Consider the following 8,763-nt stretch of genomic DNA (forward strand, 5'->3'; position numbering starts at 1 on the left):
CTTATTAACAAATTCAAAAAGACTGGAAGTGTTGCAGACCAACCGAGAAGTGGACGTCCACCAACATGCGCTGACGAAGGCACAACCGACGTGGAGCTGGCAAACAGTCCCCTATGTATGGAAACTTTTGGGACACCCTGGTTTTGAATATACAAGGCTGTTATATTGACCATTTATATTTTAATTCATGTACTCTATTAAATCATAAGGTTTGTGAGAAAGTGTGTGTGCTCCAATAAAGAGGTTGTTGTACAGATAGAGAACTAGAGCTTGCACAAGGGACATCAGGCCTAAATAGACTTCAGTGTCAAATAATTGCTTTCCAAATAATTGTTTTCTGCATCAGAAACCTGAGCTGGAAGATTTTTAATGTTTTTCACTGAATAAAAACATTTTTTAAAAAAGAGCAATCATTTTTGGTTTGTTATTTTGTAGAAACCCTTAAATATTCCACAAAAAGCCCTACAGTACAACCTGATTGTTTCCCTGTCTGAGAGGTTTTTAAGTGGAACGCTATGGAACGTTATAATATATTAGAATGATCACATTCATATTACCCTATCATTCATGTTACAGCCAGAATTATCTGCAGTATATGCTATATGAAAATAATGCGCACCACCTGAACAATCAGGTTCAAGCATTCAACCACGCTTTTATGCTCATTTAAACATGAGTTTAATCCAAAGCACATATAAACAAGTATTAATAATTCCAACTTGAATGTAACCACAATACTACTACTACTACTACTACTACTACTACTACTACTACTACTAATAATAATAATAATAAAGGGGAAATTATGTTAATATTGCACAAAATGTTTCAAATCTACATTTTAGCACAGTGCAATTGCTTTGGGTTTTTCGGGTGGAAAAATTCAGAAATAAAAAGTTCTAATAGCAGTAAATAATATAGCTGTACCTTATGGATATAATATTTGAATAGCTGGATATTAATCATGTGGATTTAACACTGGACAGTGGTATTTTGAAGTTACTGTGAACACACCAACATTTTATTTTATTCCTCTTATATCACAGCAATTTGTCAACAATGATTTCTTTTTTTGTATTTATTAATGAATAACACATTATGGGAGCCATGGTGCCTTAGTAGTTAGCACTGTTGCCTCACAGTGCTAACCACTCTGGGGTTGGAGGTACAAATCCTGCCTCCATCAATGTGTGCATGAAGTTTGCATGTTCCTCCCCCAGTCCAAAGACATGTATTGTAGGCTGAATGGCATTTCCAAATTGTCTGTAGTGTGTGAATGTGTGCGCGTTTGTGCCCTCTGATGGGTTGGCACCCCATTCAGGGTGTCCCCCACCTAGTGCCCCAAGTTCCCTGGGATAGGCTCCAGGCTCCCCTGTGTAGGAAAGCAGTAGGTATATACAATGGATGGATGGATGGATGGATGGGGAATGACCTATGCTTTTTAGCTACTTATAAGTACAATGAATGATGTGAAACATCCATTATCCAAGTTATTACTTAGTGGATATTTCTCAGCTACACACATTCACTGTTTTTTTCTCTCATTTGAAGTTAGGAAGATAAAAATTTATTTTGTTACGTTATCGAGAAACCAGAAGGCACAGATTCCTCTGTCCACAGGGTGGAAAACTTACTCACTGTTACAAAGCGCTGAAACTGGAGACTCATTCCATACATGTTCTGTAAATAAACTTACAGAGAAAAAACATACAGAAGACTTCACCATATCAAAGATTTGTTTTTGTTTTTGTTAAATAAAGGCACATTTTTATAATTATGTTTAAAGCAACAAATATATATATATTTTTTTTACAAACTATACATGTTCCTGTGAATGAGTTGTTACAATAGAAACAATGAGGTATTAGCAGGAAAGCATTAATATAACCCTATCATTTGAATTACAGCTGGCACTACCGTAAGAGATGCTGTTACAGAAAACTAATCAACTCGTTCTGAGCAAGAATTCAACAACCCTGGGGTATAAGCCATAATACGAAAGGGACTCAGATTCCAAAATGTTCCCTATTAGGCACGTCCACCGTGTAGGTTTAGGGGCTGCAGCCTAAATAGTCAAAAATGCTCCCCAGTGTTGTTCCATTCCCAAATAAAGAAAGCTTTCAAGTTATGTAAAGACTTGGTCCTGTAACCTTGGAATGGTCCAAACCTCTACTGGAGTTAAAGAATGTGTGTTAATTTTTTCAAAACATTTTCTAGTTAGTGATTAATTTATTAGCTTTTGTTGCCTTGAATGTAAGCAATTGCTTGAGAAAAAGACTTCTGATCATCCAGTGACTTTGCAACTTCACAAAGGGTGTGACACAGTCTGAAAAACTTTATAGAGACTTGGTGATAGACGTCAAAGCAATGCCGCACGCTGAATAAAGATGCCATGCAAGCTACTTTGGCAACAGCTCTGATGTTATGCGCTCAGCTAATTCGAATTAGAACATAAACTGACCTCAGAGCATGGATGCAATGTTCATAGTGCAAGAAAGAACCCTTGAGAGGAACTGAGACTAAAAAAAGAGAGAAGTCACTCTCAGGATGGTTGTCCGTTGTCAGTCAGACTTGATCTCGTGTGACATGTATCTGTGTAAATCATAAGGTCAAGCTGACATCATGTTGCCAAACTGCATTTAGCCTGCTGCTATTAACACTGTTCAGACGTAACACTGAATTACAATGCAATGCCTTGGTGGCGGTGGGCTGCTTACTGAATTGGAATAAACTTGACACCTTGTACATGTGAGCTAGAAAATCAGAGGCGGCTGGTTTAGAATATTATGGCTTAATTGTTGTGGTATGCCAGTGAAAGTGCCTACGCGACAATAAAGTATCGAGCGATCTACTAAAATAAGAGCCCAGGCATTCTGAAGACTAATAAAAGTGACGGCAAAGCTGAAGGCAAAATCTGAAGACAATGAGTCTATAATGAAAACCTTTGTCATGTCAGACTGCTTAATTCTCTTCATGACATCATTGTCATGTCCTATTGGCTATCAGCAGTTTTTTTTTTTAAGAATGATTAATAACTCAAGGTGACCATTATGGACCGAAGCACCTGGGGCAGTGGAACAGGCTTCTGTGAGCTCATGGTCTATTCCTGTGTGTAGAAAGAGTAAAGCCTTAACTGTTCAGTGTCATCAGGTTTGGCTCTGATTCAGGAACTGGAATGGGTGTCCTCACTCCTGCTCCGCCAGGAAAAAAAAAAAATCACTCTGATATTTAGTTCTTTGAAATATCCACTTATGAAGTAATTACTGTGAGTTATTATTACTGCAGATGTTCATATTTATGCTGTTGGAAAACAGTGAGGATATAAGAAATACTTTTTGCACTGTGTCGCTGTAAATAATTGGTTCAAAAGTAACACTGACGAGGCATTAAACCCAGCTGTCATGTGTTAGAATTTCAATACTGTGGCATACAGTAGTCTTCTTGTTTAGCACTCATCAGGATTATCACTGACTTAGCAAAGTTAAAAAAAAACACACACGCACACACACACACACATACACAGTGCTGACAGACTGATACGGCAATTGAACAAAACTTTCACAAATCTACAGCTATTATTCAGCAATTATTATCTTAGATTTTCCAACATCACCTGCATTCTGAGAAAATAGGTTCATCATTTGCACATATCTCAATCACAAGCAAAGTTCTAGCATTAAAAAAATTGTACACAGAAATGGTTTCATTCCATTCTAATTCCACTATAAAGATGCATCGATTCTCTAAGAGCACTTAATATTTATTAACTTAACTGTAATTAAATTTATTATGTAATACTGTAAATAAGATATACAAATTATAAATCTTGAATATGAAAACAATATACATCTTTACTCATATCTTACAGTCTAACAGCATATGCAGAAGTCCTGCACAATCAATCCTTGTATCCTTTAAAAAAAAAATCAAATAGACTTTATACATGATTAAAATTCATTATATTTATGTACATTATACACTATATTTGAAATCCGTCCATCCATCCATTTTCTATACCACTTTTCCTACACATGGTCGAAGCATATCCCAGGGAACTCAGGGCACAAAGCCGGGGACAACCTGGACATGCAGTGTACAATCGCACACACATTCACACACTACAGACAATTTGGAGATGCCAATCAGCCTAAAACTCAAGTCTTTGGACTGGGGTAGGAAAATAGAGTACCTGGAGGAAACCCCCGGAGCACAGGGAGAACATGCAAGCTCCATTCACACAGGGAGGAGGTGGGATTTGATCTCCTAATCTCTGAGGTGCGAGGCAAACGTGCTTAACTAGACCCCCAGATTTGAAGTCTTTAATATTATTCTGAGAAAACAGGCTGTCACAAACAAAACCCCACCTGCTTCTACATTGTAACTTAATCAGTTTATGGAAAATCAACATTCGTGGCACTTTTATAAAAGTTTATACTGTAAGTGTACAATGGAAAATGGAGGCTAATCATCATTTACACCAGCCTCTCCTGATAAATTCAGTGAGTTTTGTTTTTTTGGCCAAATTTGCCATTTACAATTACAGTTCAAACATTACAGCTTTATTCGCTGTCATCACTACAGTGTCAGTGACAGCGCATGTGCTTCACAGATAACATGACATTCACAGATAATCACAACATTCACCCCTCTAAATCACTACATCATACACTTGCTAATTTATTGTCTTATATTTTTAGATGCTCTGAGATGCTATGAGGTTTTAACATTCACACTTACTCACATGCTTTACAGGCTTCTGAGAACTTCTACCTGTTACACACACACACACACCCACACACACACAAACACACACTCCAAAGAAAGTCCTGGTGCTTTTGATCACAGTTTCTCTTTAGATTAACAAACATCTAACAATGATAACTCTATAAACAATGATACAATATTATTATGTAAACCATGTACGAACCGAAAATATTAGTTCTGCTGTAAACAAAAACTTGGTCAAAGCATGACATTCATCGTGTGAAGAAAGCATAATTAGGTAGCATGTAGCAGTTAGGCAGACTGACAATTTTTACACACCTGTGGATGTGAAACCTTTGGAGAATCCTAGAAACATTGGAAAGTAAATACAAACATGTATATATCATTTTGGTGTCAACTCTACATGTCTGTGCAACTGTACTGGAGGAATATTCCCTTAGTTGATGTTTTGATGATGGTGACTGTCTAAAACGCCAGTCCAAAATCTCTCATACTGTAGTTGTTCTGCTGGGTTGAGTTGTGGTCACTGTAAAGGTGATCATAACATATGATTTACATCATTTTCATACTGAAACCATTGAGTGAGTCCTCATGCCCTTTGGATGGAGGCTGGAAGAGACCATTTCTATCAGGATAGAAAGATTTCACCACAGGCCAGTGGGGGTTTGATTTTTTTGTTTGTTTGTTTTTGTGTGAATTTCTAAAAGAAGCTTACATGGGTGATGATTAAAGAAATCAGGGAGTTATGGGTAAAGAATATTGGAGTGGGTACTCAGACTGTTGCTTTAGACAGGGAATAGCGTCAATAAAACAAAATGATATAAAGACGAACGGGGTTAGGCAGAGTAAACACATGCATGACTGTTTTGATCACATTAGTCAGTATACATCCATGTGCATTATTGCTAAACTCAGCTGAAGGTCATCAACAATAAAACTAAAAATACCAGCATGGATCGGGGGGGGGGGGGGGGGGGGGGGGGGGCGGGGGGTGGAAGAGAAAGATTTTCCCACTGCCACCCCTCTAAATCGCTACATCATACACTTGCTAATTTATTGTCTTATATTTTTAGATGCTCTGAGATGCTATGAGGTTTTAACATTCACACTTACTCATATGCTTTACAGGCTTCTGAGAACTTCTACCTGTTACACACACACACACACACACACACACACACACTCCAAAGAAAGTCCCGGTGCTGTTGATCACAGTTTCTCTTTAGATTAACAAACATCTAACAATGATAACTCTATAAACAATGATACAATATTATTTGTGTATGTGTGTGTGTGTGTGTGTGTGTGTGTGTGTGTGTGTGTGTGCACGCACTCCAAAGAATGTAAAAAGTAGAGATACCTAGAAAATAGGCATTGAGACCAAGTTCAATCTGCTAATCTTATTTATTACTGTAGACCGATGCATTCATAAATAGAACATTGCAATTGGTTCACAGACTTTTGGACTTTAATGCAACATTTTGCAAAGCATTCTTCCATATAACACACAATCTGTCTACAATGTTAGTGACAGTTTGTCAGGTTGTAATTCTCATTAGAAGTAACACTGACCATATATTACTTGCCACTCTAAGCTGTTGCAGTAAGGACATGTCACAGTAAATACATTTCAGTATAGACAGTAAACACAGTAAAGACATTCATTGTTTTCGATTATAAATAACAAATAACATTATCTGCTACATTAGCTTTAGCACAAAATTTTTAATATATTTCAATTTAACTATATCAAATTGTTTCAAAGGTCCTTTTCGAGCCTTCAATCAAGAAACACACTTGAAAAATGGGTGGGTTCAAACAAAAGGTGTCATGTTCTAAGTTGTTTAACACATATAGATGCGGCTGTGGCTCAGGTGTAGAGCGGGTTGTCCACTAATCGTAGGGTTGGTGGTTCGATTCCTGGCCCACATGACTCCACATGCTGAAGTGCCCTTGGGCAAGACACTGAACCCCAAGTTGCTCCCGATGGCAAGTTAACGCCTTGCATGGCAGCTCTGCTACCACTGGTGTGTGAGTGTGTGTATGAATGAGTGAATGAGACCACAGTGTAAAGCACTTTGGATAAAAGCACTATATAAGTGCGCCATTTAAATATTAGGAAATGAAAGCTAAAATTCTGATCTATCGTCTTATATTAATCTTTTCTTCTCAAACCCAAAATGTCTTTGTGTATAGAAAAAAGAAAGAACAATTGGCCTTGTGATTCTAATACTTTTAGAGTGGACTGTACATGTCTTACCAACCATCAGATATCACATACTCTTTGTAGTTCCCTATGAGCTCATGTACATGTTTCCAGGTGGATCTGCCTGCTTGGAATGATCTGTTATTTAGAGGCTGTGGTCCTTGCATTTGGAGTATGACTTAATCCTCAGTGTGGCCACTAATATCTCATGTGTACTGGACCAAAGCTATATTGTGTTACTTGTGGTGCAAGATATTTATATGCAGTGTATTCAACAATAAAAATAAACATATAGGCATGAGTTAAACATTATAGTTCTTACATTAATTATTCAGATATCCATACAGTTATTTAAACTAACAGGGTGGATTCTCTAAAGCCTAGTCCACACTACATGATTTTAAACCCCATTTGCTAGTCGCCGAGCTCGCCGACAAAAACCCATTGATCAGAGGCAACTCGGAAAGCAATTGGCGTTCGCCAATCAGCAGTCAATCGTTATGTGTGAACTACTCAACGATGCATCGCAGAGGTTCGCCAACACATCACTGAGGCATCAGTGACGTCACACAGATATTTGGCATGCTAAATATCTGGAGCTGCTGGGCGACTCCACATCCTGTGGTGTGAAAGTGTCCTCACTGGCAGTGATTGTGGCGATGAGCTACAACCAATGAGAGAGCAAGGCATGGGGTGAGTTCACCGTGAGGAAGGGAAACCCGCGAAACCTTTTAACTCACTTCTAACTCTCTCTGTAGCACATACAAACCCTGCTACCTGTGTGTACTAATCCATTCTTTCACCCACTTTATGTTTTCTTTGTTGGGTTTCTTCAGCACAAATCATTGTGCAAACAGCTCATACCGCTTGTTTCTGTCCTACCTCCATCTTCAAATAAACAACTCCTGTTTTGCGCGTAGTTTTTGCGTCATACACCACAACGACTTCATGACTCCTGATTATAATTGAGCAAGTTGTGTAGTGTGAATAGCGCAGCGATCTGCCGATGCTGAAAGTCGTGTAATGTGAACTTAGCTTAAGGTAAAGTTAGCCCACACATAGTGTGTGAGTGAGATGAATCTAGAGTAACTGTGAAATTAAAGTTGAAAGAATTTAAAAATTATTAATTTTTTTTTTTTTTTAATATGTGCATTTTAAAATGCCCTAAATGTAAATCTAACATCGTTAATATGTTATGGATGACCACAATGGAGTAGCAATAAAAATCCATCCATCCATCCATTTTCTGTACCACTTATCCTGGAGCCTATCCCAGGGGACTAGGGGCACATGGTGGGAGACACCCTGGATGGGGTGCCAACTCATCTCAGGGCACAATCGCACACACACTCAAACACACATTCACACGCTTTGGACAATTTAGAGATGCCAAAGTATCCGGAGTAAACCCACCTGAAGCACAGGGAGAACATGCAAGCTCCGTGCACACAGGGTGGACGCAGGAATCGAGAACCCAATCATGGAGGTTCGAGGCAAAGTGTTAACCACTAAGTTACTGTACCCCCCAGCAAAAGTAAAAAAGAAAATAGTATACATAATTACATTCACAAGTTATTTCGCCACTCCAAATTTAAATCACATATTTGTTAAAGAATGTGCTATATGAATTAATTTAGGAATTAAATTAGGATTGTTAATGTAATAATACAGTAACTAGTACAGAAGATATTACAGGAGACCATAAAAAGCTTGACTCATAAATCACATATTTACTCATGTACTGTATATTCTATAGCATCTTATACACCTGATTCAACCCAAGAAACTTGGCAGATGTGAAATGACAGACTTGACACAAGTGAAGTCGTGTT

Source organism: Ictalurus furcatus, chromosome 5 (assembly GCF_023375685.1).
Source record: "Ictalurus furcatus strain D&B chromosome 5, Billie_1.0, whole genome shotgun sequence".
Taxonomy (NCBI): Eukaryota; Metazoa; Chordata; class Actinopteri; order Siluriformes; family Ictaluridae; genus Ictalurus; species Ictalurus furcatus.